We start from the raw sequence: 14,743 nt of genomic DNA on the forward strand, positions 1-14,743 counted from the left end.
TGATAAGTCTCATCAATTTTGATGAACCAGACTCATCAAGAAAAAAAAGGGAGAACTCAAATCAATAAAATTGATTTGGAGAAATTACAACTGATGCTGCAGAAATACAAAGGGTCATAAAAAACTACTACAAACAACTATGAGTATTACCCTGGTGGCTCAGATGGTAAAGAAGCTGCCTGCAATGCAAGAGACCCAGGTTCGATCCCTGGGTCAGGAAGATCTCCTGGAGAAGGAAATGGCAACCCACTCCAGTATTCTTGCCTGGAAAATTCCACGGACAGAGGAGCCTGGTGGGCTACAGTCCACAGGGTTGCAAAGAGAAGGACACGACTGAACAACTGTCACTTTCATTTTCACAAGCAACTATATGCTAATAAAATGGACAACTTGGAGGGAATGGAAAAATTCTTGGAAATGTACAACTTTCCAAGACTGAATGAAGAAGATTTAGAAAATATAAACAGGCCAGTCTCAAGTAATGAAGTTGAAATTGCAATTAAAAATTGAATTGTAATTAAAAATCTTTCAACAAGCAAAAGTCCAGGACTACACAGATTCACAGGCAAATTCTATCAAGTATTTAGAAAACAGCTAACATCCATCCTTCTCAAACTCTTATAAAAAATTGCAGAGGGAAAAACACTCCCAAATTCATTCTACAAGGCTACCTGATACGAAAACCAGACAAAGATCACACACATACACACAAAAGACAACTACAGGCCAATATCACTCAAACACAGATGCAACAATTCTCAACAAAGTACAAAGAAACAGAATCCAACAACACATTAGAAGGATCATATACCACGATCAAGTGGGATTTATCTCAGGGATGCAAGGATTCTTCAAAACATGAAAATCAACCAATGTGATACACCATATTAACAAACTGAAGAATAAAAACCATGTGATCATTTCCATAGATGCTGAAAAAACTTTTGACAAAATTCAACACGGATTTATGATTAAAAACTCACCAGAAATTGGGCATAGAGGGAACCTATCTCAACATAATAAAGGACAAATATGACAAACCCACAACATCATTATCAATAGTGAAAAACTATAAGCATTTCCTCTAAGATCAGGAATAAGACAAGGGAGTCCAATCTTGCCACTGTTACTCAACATAGTTTTGGAAGTCCTAGCATGGCAATCAGTGAAGAAAAAGAAGTAAAAAGAATGCAAATTGGCAAAGAAGTAAAACTGTCTGTGTGCATTTATGATACTATACATAGAAAATCCTAAAGATGACATGAGAAAACTACTAGAGTTAATCAAAGAATTTGGTAAAGTTGCAGGATACAAAATTAATGCATAGAAAGCTCTTGCATTCCTATACACTAACAATGAAAAATCAGAAAGAGAAATTAAGAAAACAACCCCATATACCATCACAACTAAAAGAATGAAATATCTAGGAATAAACCTACCTAAGAAGGCAAAAGACCTGTACTCAGAAAATTACAAAACATTGATGAAAGAAATCAATGATGACACAAATAGATGAAGAAATATACCATATTCTTGGATTGAAAGAACCAATACTGTGAAAATGACTATGCCACCCAAAACAATCCACAAATTCAGTGCAATCTTTATCAAATTACCAATGGCATGCTTCACAGAATTAAAACAAAAAATTTTACAACTTGTATGGAAACAAAAAACCCTGAATAGCCAAAGCAATCTCGAGAAAGAAAAATTGAGCTGGAGGAATCACGCTCCCCAGTTTCAGCCTATACTACAATGCTACAGTAATCGTGACAGAATGGCATTGCTACAAAAAACAGAAATATCGATCAATGGTACAGGATAGAAAGCCCAAAGTTAGACCCACGCACCTATGGTCACCTAATCTATAACAAAGGAGGCAAGAATATACCATGGAGAAAAGACAGTTTCTTCAGTAAGTGGTGCTGGGAAAAATGCACAACTACATGTAAGAGAATGAAATTAGAACACATCCTAACACCATACAGAAAAATAAATTCAAAATGGATTAAAGATCTAAATGTAAGATTGAACACTATAGTACTCTTAGAGAAAACACACAGAACACTCTTTGACATAAATCACAGCAAGATTCTTTTTAGATCCACCTCCTAAAGAAAATAAAAATAAACAAGTGGGGCCTAATTAAAAGAATTTGCACAGCAAAGGAAACCATAAAGAAGATGAAAAAACAATCCTCAGAATGGAAGAAAATATTTGAAAAAAAACAACTGACGAAAGAATAAAATCTACAAATAGCACACGAGGCTCAATGTCAAAAAACCAAAAAGCCCCAATCAAAAAATGGGTGAAAGCCCTAAATAGACATCTCTCCAAAGAAGATATACAGATGGCCAAAAGACACATGAAGAGATATTGATCGTTAGTTATTAGAGAAATGCAAATCTAAACTACAATGAGTTATCACCCCACATCAATTAGAATGGCCATAAGTGAAAAATCTACGAACAATGAATGCTGGAGAGGATGTGGAGAAAAAGGAACATTCTTGCACTGCTGCTGGGAATGTAAATTGATACAGCCACTGGAGAGAACAGTACGGAAGTTCCTTAAAAAACTAAAAATTATCATATAACCCAGCAATCCCATTTCTAGCCAAATCCCCTGAGAAAACCATAATTCAAAATGACACATGTACCCCAATGTTCATTGCAGTACTGTTTATAGTAGTCAGGACATGGAAACAATCTAAACATCCAACGATAGATGCATGGATAAAGAGAATGTGGTACGTATATACAACGGAGTATTACTCAGCCACATAAAGGAATGAATTTGAGTCTCTTGTAGAGATGTGGCAGGACCTAGAGCCTGTCATACAAAGTGAAGTAAGTCAGAAAGAGAAAAACAAATGTTAATGCACATGAGGAATTTAGAAAAACGGTACAGATGAACCTATTTCCAGGACACAAATAAAGATTCAGATGTCAAAAACGGACATGCGGACACGGGGCAGAAGAGGAGAGTGGGACAAACTGGGAAACTAGGATTGATCTATATACACTACCATGTGTAAAGTAGATGGCTAATGGAGCCTGCCCTAAAGCATAGGGAGCTCAGCTTGGTGCTGTGGTGACCTAGAGGAGTCTGATGACGGGGTGGGGTGAGAGGGAGGTCCAAGAGGAAGATATATACATACAGCTGATTCACTTCGTTGTACAGCAGAAACTAACACAACATTATAAAGCTATTATGTCCCATTTTTTCTAAAAAAGAACTAAAGTAGACCACTCTCTTATACCATATAGAAAGTCAACTTTAAATGGATTAAAACGCTATAAGAGTCATATGTCCTCCTATCTATTAAATTCTCAGAACCTATTACAGGGTTTAATACATATTTCTTGAAGGAAAAACTACTTAAAATTTTGTTGTTGTTGTCAGAAAAATTTGCATTCAAGTACTGGTGTCTCATCGTCTCTCAGCTAAAAACAAAAATGAAATTTCTCTCAAAAATGTTGGTGAGAATTAAATAATATATGTAAGGCACTTACCACAAGACCTAACACACAGCATTCAATAATGTTTGAATGGAATTCTCCAGGCCAGAATACTGAAGGAGAGTGGGTAGCCACTCCCTTTTCCAGAAGATCTTCCTGACCCTGTGGCTAAGTGAGAATTACTAAAGTTCTCTGCTTTTTTTGTTTTTGTTTTTAGATGCTAAGTCATGTCTGACTCTTTGCAACCCCATGGACTGTAGCCCACCAGTCTCCTCTGTCCATGGGATTTTCCAGGCAAGAATACTGGAGTGGGTTGCTATTTCCTCCTCCAAGGGAGGAGCTATCTCTTTTTTGTTGGAAAGGAGTGTTTTCTATGACCAGGGTATTCTCTCGACAAAACTCTGTTAGCTTCATTTTGTATTGCAGGGCCAAACTTGCCTGTTATCCTGGGTATCTATTGACTTCCTACTTTTGCATCCCAATCCCCTACAATGAAAATGACATCTCTTTTTTTTTCTTTCTTCTTTTTTTTGGTGTTAGTTCTAGAACTTGTTTTAAGTCTTCATAGAACGGGTCAATTTCAGCTTCTTCAACATCAGTAGTTGGACAATAGACTTGAACTACTGTGATGCTGAATCGTTTGTTTGGAAACAAACTGAGACCACTCTGTCATTTTTGAGATTGTACCCAAGTACTGCATTGTGGACTCTTTTGTTGACTATGAGGGATTCTTGCCCACAGTAGTAGATATGACAGATTCCATAAATATACACACATTTATACACTCACACACAGACACACTCTTAGAAGAATGATGTTTCCCACACAATACTAATTCATTTTTTGGAAGAGTAGCGTCTGATTCCTCTATCTTGTTTTTAGTTGCAGGGTGTTAACAGGGTGTTAATGTGTGTTAAACACATTATATAAAGAGCAATCTAGCACCAATCATTGGAAAGCTGTCTGATTTTCATTTTTGAATGATTTAACTGAGACATGAAGGAAGCCCTTAACATTTAGTTAGAATTTCTTAATATATATTGTGGAGGATTCTTAGCTATTACTTTATTCTCTTTATCCTTTTCATGGATCACAGCCTTGTTGTAGTGAAAGGGCTTCCATAACTCAATGAAGCTATGAGCCATGCTCTGCAAAGTCACTCAAGACAAATGGGTCATAGTGAAGAGTTCTGACAAAACATGGTACACTGTAGGGGAAAATTGCAACCCAATCCAGTATTCTTGCCTGGAGAACCTCATGAATAGCAGGAAAAAACAAAAAGATATGACATTAGAAGATGGGCTCCCTGGGTCAGAAGGTATCCAATATGCTACAGGAAAGAGCAGAGGGCAATTACTAATAGCTCCATAAGAATGAGCACTAGGCCAAAGTGGGAACAAACGCTCAGCTGTGGGTGTGCCTGGGGATGAAAGTAAAGTCCAACACTGTAAAGAAAACTATTGTATCAGTTCAGGTCACTTCAGTCGCTCAGTCATGTCCGACTCTTTGCGACCCCATGAATCGCAGCATGCCAGGCCTCCCTGTCCATCACCAACTCCTGGAGTTCACTCAGACTCGCGTCCATCGAGTCAGTGATGCCATCCAGCCATCTCATTCTCGGTTGTCCCCTTCTCCTCCTGCCCCCAATCCCTCCCAGCATCACAGTCTTTTCCAATGAGTCAACTCTTCACATGAGGTGGCCAAAGTACTGGAGTTTCAGCTTTAGCATCATTCCTTCCAAAGAAATCCCAGGGATGATCTCCTTCAGAATGGACTGGTTGGATCTCCTTGCAGTCCAAGGGACTCTCAAGAGTCTTCTCCAATACCACAGTTCAAAAGCATCAATTCTTTGGCACTCAGCCTTCTTCACAGTCCAACTCTCACATCCATACATGACTACTGGAAAAACCATAGCCTTGACTAGACAGACCTTAGTCAGCAAAGTATAGGAACCTGGAATATTAGGTCCATGAATCAAGGTACATTGAACATGGTCAAGCAGAAGATAGCAAAAGTGAACATTGACAACTTATGAATGAGTGAACTCAAATGGACGGGAATTGGAGATTTTAAAAATCACAGACATTACTTTGCCAACAAAGGTCCATCTAGTCAAAGCTATGGTTTTTCCAATAGCCATGTATGGATGTGAAATTTGGACTATAAAGAAAGCTGAGAGCCAAAGAATTGATGCTTTTGTGGTGTTGAAGAAGACTCTTGAGAATCCCTCAGACTGCAAGGAGATCCAACCAGTCCATCCTAAAGGAAATTAGTCCTGAATATTCATTGGAAGGACTGATGCTGAAGCTGAAACTCCAATAATTAGGCCACCTGATGAGAAGAACTAACTCATTGGAAATGACCCTAATGCTGGGAAAGATTGAAGGCGGGAGGAGAAGGGGACAACAGAGGATGAGATGATTGGATGGCATCACTGACTCAATGGACATGAGTTTGAGCAAGCTCCAGGAGTTGGTGATGGACAGGGAAGCCTGGCATGCTGCAGACCATGGGGTCACAAAGAGCTGGACACAACTGAGTGACTGAACTGAACTGCAAATTACACATTGAAAAATGAGTGGATAAAGAAACTGTGGTGTATATATATATATGTATGGAATTTTTCTCAATCATAAAAAAGAATAAAATCTTGCTATTTACAACATAGATGAACCTAGAAGTTATTATGCTTAGTGCAATCAATAAGACAGAGAAAGATTTCACCTTATGTGGAATCTAAAAAGAAGAGAACAAATATAACAAACAGAAACAGACTCATAAATACAGAGAACAAACAGGTAGTTAGCAGAGGAGAGGGGAGTGGAGGATGAGTGAAATAAGGTGGGGAGGATTAAGAGGAGCAAAATTCCAGTTACAAAATAAATGAGTCACAGGGAAGAAATGTACAGTTTGGGAATTATACTCAATAATGTTGTAATAACTTTGTTGGTGATCATTTTGAATGTATAGACATATTGAATAACTATGCTGTGCACCAGGAACTAACATAATGTTGTAGGTCAGTTCAGTTCAGTCACTCAGTCATGTCTGATTCTTTGCGACCTCATGAACTGCAGAACACCAGGACTCCCTGTCCATCACCAACTCCCGGAGTTTACCCAAACTCATGTCCATTGAGTCAGTGATGCCATCCAACCATCTCATCCTCTGTTGTCCCATTCTCCTCCTGCCTTCAATCCTTCCCAGCATCAGCGTCATTTTCAATGAGTTAGTTCTTCCCATCAGGTGGCCAAAGTTTGGAGTTTCAGCTTCAGCATCAGTCCTTCCAATAAACACCCAGGACTGATCTCCTTTAGAATGGGACTGGTTGGATCTCCTTGCAGTCCAAGGGGACTCTCAAGAGTCTTCTCCAACACCACAGTTCAAAAGCATCAGTTCTTCGGTGCTCAGCTTTCTTTATAGTCCAACTTTCACATCCATACATGACTACTGGAAAAACCATAGCCTTGACTAGATGGTCCTTTGTTGGCAAAGTAACATCTCTGCTTTTTAATATGCTGTCTAGGTTGGTCATAACTTTCCTCCCAAGGAGCAAGCCTCTTTTAATTTCATGGCTACAGTCATCACCTGCAATGATTTTGGAGCCCAGAAAAATAAAGTCAGCCACTGTTTCCCCATCTATTTGCCATGAAGTGACAGGACCAGATGCCATGATCTTAGTTTTATGAATGTTGAGCTTTAAGCCAACTTTTTCACTCTCCTCTTTCACTTTCATCAAGAGGCTCTTTAGCTCTTCTTCACTTTCTGCCATAAGGGTGGTGTCATCTGCATATCTGAGGTTACTCCTTTTCCTATTTGGAACCAGTCTGTTGTTCCATGTCCAGTTCTAACTGTTGCTTCCTGACCTGCATACAGGTTTCTCAAGAGGCAGTTCAGGTGGTCTGGTATTCCCATCTCTTTCAGAATTTTCCACAGTTTATTGTGATCCACACAGTCAAAGGCTTTGGCATAGTCAAGAAAGCAGAAATAGATGTTTTTCTGGAACTCTCTTGCTTTTTCGATGATCCAGCAGATGTTCGCAATTTGATTTCTGGTTCCTCTGCCTTTTCTAAAACCAGCTTGAACACCTGGAATTTCACAGTTCACATATTGCTGAAGCCTGGCTTGGAGAATTTTGAGCATCACTTTACTAGCATGTGAGATGAGTGCAACTGTGTGGTAGTTTGAGCATTCTTTGGCATTGCCTTTCTTTGGGATTGGAATGAAAAGTGACCTTTTCCGGTTCTGTGGCCACTGCTGAGTTTTCCAAATTTGCTGGCATATTGAGTGCAGCACTTTCATAGCATCATATTTCAGGATTTGAAATAGCTCGGCTGAAATTCCATCACCTCCACTAGCTTTGTTCATAGTGATGCTTCCTAAGGCCCACTTGACTTCACATTACAGGATGTCTGGCTCTAGGTGAATGATCACACCATCGTGATTATCTGGGTTGTGAAGATCTTTCTTTTACAGTTCTTCAGTGTATTCTTGCCACCTCTTCTTAATATCTTCTGCTTCTGTTAAGTCCATACCATTTCTGTCCTTTATTGAGCCCATCTTTGCATGAAGTGTTCCCTTGGTATCTCTAATTTTCTTGAAGAGATCTCTAGTCTTTCCCATTCTATTGTTTTCCTCTATTTCTTTGCACTGATCGCTGAGGAAGGCTTTCTTATCTCTCCTTGCTATTCTTTGGAACTCTGCATTCAAATGGGTATATCTTTCATTTTCTCTTTTGTTTTTCGCTTCTCTTTTCACAGCTATTTGTAAGACCTCCTCAATTATTTGTCAAAAAAAAAATGTTGGAAGGAAAGAGAGAAAGAATTAAGCTGAGACAAAACGTCTCTAAACTGAGGCTTATGGTCACCTACTTATAAGATGCATCCTCAAGTACATAGTATAAAATAACTATAGAGTTCACAGTGTAGGTGTCTTAATGTATATGTATTTGGTCACAATCTGATACCAACAAAAGTGTCCCTGATTCCCACTACCTTAAATCTTCCTTAAACTCCATGCTTGGAGTAAAGTTTCATAAAATGCATAATGGGAAGAGAGGCCTGGGTACCTAACATTTCCTCTACTTTCAGGGAAAACAGCTCTGACCATATAGAGGAGTCATTCTCATTTGCTCATTGTCTGTTAGTAAGACCCTTCCAGTTTGGTCTGTCAGTCATGGACAGCTCTGAATGAGATCACTGGATACTAAAACTAAACATTTCTGCAAATGTGATTCATGTTTCATTGGTTAACTGTCCCTTCATAAATGTTCATTTTTCAAATGTTATCATAAAACAGCTAGACTCTAATTACAGCCATGAAGGGGGTTTCCCAGGTGGCTCATTGCTAAAGAATCCACCTCCAATCCAGGAGATACGAATTTGATCCTCTAGGTCAGAAGATCCCCTGGAGAAAGAAATGGCCATGCACTCCAGTATTCTTGCCTGGGAAATCCCATGGACAGAGGAGACTGGTGGGCTATAGTCCATGCCATCATAAAGAGTCAGACATGATTTAGCAACTAAGCATGCATGCACTCACACTGACTTCTATCAGAAGTGATAGAAGTCAGTGATTGGCTTCTATCACTGAAGTAAACCAGTAAAGAAGAAGACAGATGAATCTCCTTTTTAGTGAAACAGCTTAAATAATGAAGATAAAATTTAGAAATAGTAAATGAGAACTTTGACTAATCTAATAAAAAAAAAAAGGCCTCTCAGAATTTTAGAGCTGAATGGGATTTTAGTGATAACCTAATCCAGTCCCTTTATCTGTAAAATGATGACACTATGGCATATAGTGCTAAGTGGTTTACCTAAGGAATACAACTAGTGGAGACTGGGTAGTGAGACTACTACCCAAGTCTATGACTCCTAGTCCCTGTGCCGCAAATCAGAACCACATTTTGTTGTAGCTGTGAGCATGAAGGAAATGATGTTTATCTTTTCTGTTTGAGGCAAGTAAATGTAAAGTATTTTCCCTCATTATAGAGTAGTTAGAAAATGTTTCCAGTCTTGCTTCTCATTAGGTAATTGACCATAATGCTTACAATAGAAGCAATAAAGCCTATACCATACTGAAGACTCTGAAAAGAAAACAAACAAACAAACAATAGATTGAATCAAAATGCAAATGCTCTACAAAATGTAGACTGATTGCTTATTGTTTTACTTCTCCAATGGAGACAAAAAATCAGTTGACCATGATGGAAAGACAATGATGAGTTGATTTGCTCACTTGTACTCTAGTCAGAGACCAGAAAATTACTAAGGTAAACTGAGAAATAGAAAAATTCTAAAATTATCTTGCCTGAATACTTTCTTTTTTGCATAAGCTCATCAAAATGCAATCATAACTGGTATCTCCAACATTCCGTTTCTAGGAGCCAAACTCATTTTGCTCACCACATTGTCAAACAAATAAGCAGCTCTTATGGCTTGCTAATCAAGCCTGAAGAAGCAAAATGTTGATGTGAACATTTGGTGATAGCACCAGCTACCACCAAACTCACAGCAGAAAAGAAGGGTTGTGGGGAAAGAGTTTCCTGGGGGATAAAATTTAGTGCAGCAATTGTGAAGGAAGACATCATTGCAGATCGGAAGGGGAAGAAAAGATTGAATTCATCAGCCCCAAGTCCCTTTAACTCTATACCTTTTATCACCAATCTTCCACTAGGGATGGCCTTCTCTTGTCATATTATCCATAATGCTTCTCTCTTGCAGCCCCATCCTAACCCAAATGCTCCTGAAACAACCTGGGAGTCATTCCCTCTCCTTAGTGGAGGACAAAGGAGCCTGGCATGCTCTCGTCCATGGGGTTGCAAAGAGTTGGACACAATGAACAACAATGACAACATTCTCTATCTCTCTCTGCTCCAAGATTCATGGCTGGAAAAGGATTCTGGGTCAGATAAAGGATGTTGTTGAAGAACAGCACTGCTCAGAGAAACCTAACTCCATAAGCAATTTTATCTCCATTAGAGCAGGGAACTTCCTTAGGTTTATGAATGTGTCTTAGCCATTAGAACAGAGAATACTTTCAATAAAAATTTAAGTGAATGAACTAACTTCTTAGTCCTTAACCCACTAAAATAGTGGGAAATTGCTTCTCCATCATCACTGGGCTCCTTTCTTCCTCCTTACAGGTTTTCATCAAAATTTGATCATCCTTCATGATTTCCAGGAGATAATAATTTATTACCTATTCTGATCACACTAGCCAACCTTGTTGGCCAAGCCCACAGTGGCTCTCTGAGGCTTCCAGTCAGTGCTGAGGCACTACCCTGCCAGGAACCTCATGCCTAAAGGTACATCAAGACCATCTTTTTGAGGTCAAGAAGAAATGCACAGTTCCTCTTGCAAACAGGACCAACCAGCTGGGCTCTCCCACCCAGGATGGAGGCCCTCCTTAATATGGAGATTCCTATCTGTTTCTCTAAGCTTAGCCCGTCTTTAGATTTCTGACTTTTCCAAATAAAAGCCACAAAAATTCCAGATTTATTTTGCATTCCTCCCTGACTTCCCCAGGTACTGATACACACAAACTTCTATCAGGTTAAACAGATAAAATGGAAAGTGGAAAATGAAGGATTAAAAAACACAACATAAATATCTCAAAATATTATCCAGACACATCGGTATGGGACCAGGTGCATATACTTAGAGCAACTGTAAGTCCTACAGGTTAATCCACTGACTACAAAAGTAGCATAAAACAAAGAATGAACAGTTGTTTGTGTCCTTCTTTAAACTCCAGCACAGAAAGAATTCACATTCAGTAACAGGTTCTTCAGTTTTGTTTTTTGGTCTAATATCCTTCTGCAATGAAAAACTTAAAGAAACTAATCTCTTCCAGAAAATGTTTGGATGTTAAGACAACCACCAACTCAAAAAGCATCAGAGCTACTTCAATAAAAGGATAGAGACTAGCTTTCAAGGCACTTGGCCTACATAAATTTGTACTTTTAATTAGATTTAATGGCCTTTTTGTGAGGACAATGAGCATTATTAATTTCACATTTTAATATATTTTAAGAGACATGAAAACTTGGATAGTAAAAACATCTTTCTCTTATCCCACTAATGCAAAGGAAACTTTCTGGCAGGAATTTGTTTGGAATGAAAGGGGAAGGATTGGTGTGTAGGTAAGGCTGGGCAGAGTGGGAGGGTTCTTTAGGATTTGTGGTGTTTCAAGATTAGCCACAGTGAAGCCATGAGAAAGGATGAAATTATGAGGCAGATTGATTAATTAGAAATACCATGGAAATAATTTATTTGGAAGGAAGGCCATCACCAAATACCTTACAATTTCTATTGCTTATTCCTAATCACTGCTTTGCATCCTGTGTTATCACGTATGTGCCAGAACAAACCTATACTTCTAGTCTCCAGGAGAAAAAAGGAAACACAAATAAGAACAACATTTCATAGCCATTTTAATGACCAGAACTCTCCGACTCCTTTCTGCCATCGTTTTCCTGTCACCTCTGGATTAGTTCCTATTGCAGCCCCAAGCAGGCCTCTGCTGTAGCTTGCACCGTGCTGCAGATAGATGCTTCAGAATTATGTGGGAGCGCCTAACTCTAAGGGCCTCCCCAGTGCACTGGTGGTAGTGCACCTGCCAATGCAGGAGATCCAAGAGACATGGGTTCAATCCCTAAGTCAGAAAGATCCTCAGGAGGAGGGCATGGCAGCCCATTCCAGTATTCTTGCCTGGAGAATCCCTTGGACAGAGGTGCCTAGTGGGCTATAGTCCACAGGGTAGCAAAGAGTCGAACACAACTGAAGTGACTTAGCACGCATGCATGACTAACTTTAAACTGTGGGCATAACGTGTGAGAGACTAGTTAAAACAGTATTAATCTGTATTATTTTTGTGTTTTTTAAATGCTCTTATATTTAAAAATCAAATCATATAAAACAAAGATTCTTTCAAAATGAATATTTATATGGCATTTTGTTTCAGGAAAGAGTAATTGTGAAATAGATGTCCCACTAATCCAAAGTCAGCTAACCTAAAGTTACAACAGTTGAGATAAACCATATTTTCTAAAATATTTTTAACACTGTTTGTTCACTTTCAAAACTAATAAAAACAGCAAAAAATAACTTGTGCACCTTTACTTACCCCAAGCTCAAGTTCCAGTTTCATAGAACTTTAGTCATGTGTATAATTCCAAAGACTAAAATGTCCCACCTTCTTCAGATGCTTCCATCTTTGGACAAAGTTACACTTTTCCTATTACACCAAGACAAATTATAAAAGGAAATAACTTGCTGTCATTGAGCCACTGTCAAGTCTCACATAGGACCTGTTCTGATACTACCTTCTGTACCAGATTTCACTACATGTTCATAAAACACAACTAAATTTAAAAAGACAGAACTCAAATCTATAAAGGCCCAATAATAAATTAGATAATAAATTCTAACCTCCAATAAGATTTTTCTGTTTCTCATCATCTACCTTTAAGCATGTCATCAAGTAAGGTGAAACAGGAACATAGTTCTCTAAGAAGTATGATTTCTTGAAGTGACTAATTACACCACAACATGAAGGCATAATTCCTCATATAAAATTACTAACATACCTGTAAAAGTCACCTGTCATATTAACCAGAAACCTCAAGAATGAAAGATACTCCTTTGAAAATGTTCAAATCTTCCCGTGTGTTAGGTACTAAAAATACTAAAAATATACCATGACATGTGCTCAGGAAAATTTCTTGCTACACATACTGAAATATATATCCCTGATCAAAGTGGTATGAAATAAGAATGCAGCTAAATTGGTTATGATGGCAAATATTAAGATATGTTGAATAACAACATGAAAGCTAGAACACACCCTGCTTATTTTCTTCAGCACCAGATGGAACTGCAAATATTTTTTGAACCTGGTATCTTTTAAACTGAGGCAGAAAGATAATGATAGACATTCAATGATTCAATGCACTTTAAAATATCACTGTAATTGACAGAATGAATGTATACATACAAAACCTTATTCAAGAGGCTGTCTTTTCCAAATGAACTTTTTTTAAAGAAATGTTTCTCTCTTCAAATGTTCGTTTTCTTGAGGAAAATATTGCTGTGTCTTCATTTTAATTGTCAAGATTCAATTTGGCCCTTGCTAATATTAAATAGAAACATTCAGTTTATGTGCTTTGGGGAAGAAAATTATGGGATTTGGGGTTATGTTACATAGCCTGATGAAACCCTATCAAAATTACTCTTTAAAATTTCTCATGAAACTCACTTCACTGATAATTACATACATAAATAAATTTTTAAAAATAAGATATCATTTTGTTAAATGACTTTATAATGTTAAGAACTGGAAAAGTTCCTCTAAGAACGGTTTGGAGCATGGCCACATGCCTGCATCAGGAGCAAGGCACTTAATCTCCCAGCTGCTGAGAGTATTGGTTGCTGATGGCTCATATCTGAGTCCTCTTCTGCATCTCACTCTCTGCCAAAGCTTTGCCCAGGGGCATCTCACCTTTAAGGAATGGTCAAAAACAGGGTACAAAAACACGCCCCCTTCCCTATATTCAGGTTGACATTGAATGGAAACTCCAGATCCAGAGCCCCTATGGGGGTTGCCTGTGGCCTCCACTGCAATGTGTTCACAAATCAACTTCTCCCTCTGCTTCCATCTTTCCAGGACAGATGTTGTTCCCAGTAATTATGCACATAAATCTCCCATTGGAGTCTCTTTCCCAGGTAACTCGATTTAAGACAGTTGACATTGAAAGTCCTCCCAGAAATAAGATGCTAAAATGGAGTTTTGGAATTCCCCGTTGGCCCAGTGTTTAAGAGTCCACCTGACAGAGCAGGGGACACAGGTTCAAAACCACATGCCACAGAGCAGCTAAGGCCACACGCCACAGACACTTTAGAGACCAAGTACTGCAACTACCGCACCCTCCTCCTGCAACTAACGAAGCCTGGCACGCTGTGGAGCTCTGCAACAAGAGAAGCTGCCAAAATGAGAAACTCTCACACCACAACGAAGTGTAGTGCCTACTTGCAGCAACTAGAGAAAGCCCCTGTACTCTGTGTCCAGTTGCTTAGTCATATCCCATTCTATAACCCCATGGACTTCAGCCCATCAGGCTCCTCTGTCCGTGGGATTTTCCAGGCAAGAAAGCTGGAGTGGGATGCCATTTCTTCTTCCAGGGAATCTTCCTGACCCAGGAGTCGAACTGGCATTTCCTGCATCGGCAGGCAGACTCTTTATCACTAAGCCACCTGGGAGCCCCCAGGGAAACACCATACACA

Source organism: Capricornis sumatraensis, chromosome 4, assembly GCF_032405125.1.
Source record: "Capricornis sumatraensis isolate serow.1 chromosome 4, serow.2, whole genome shotgun sequence".
Taxonomy (NCBI): domain Eukaryota; kingdom Metazoa; phylum Chordata; class Mammalia; order Artiodactyla; family Bovidae; genus Capricornis; species Capricornis sumatraensis.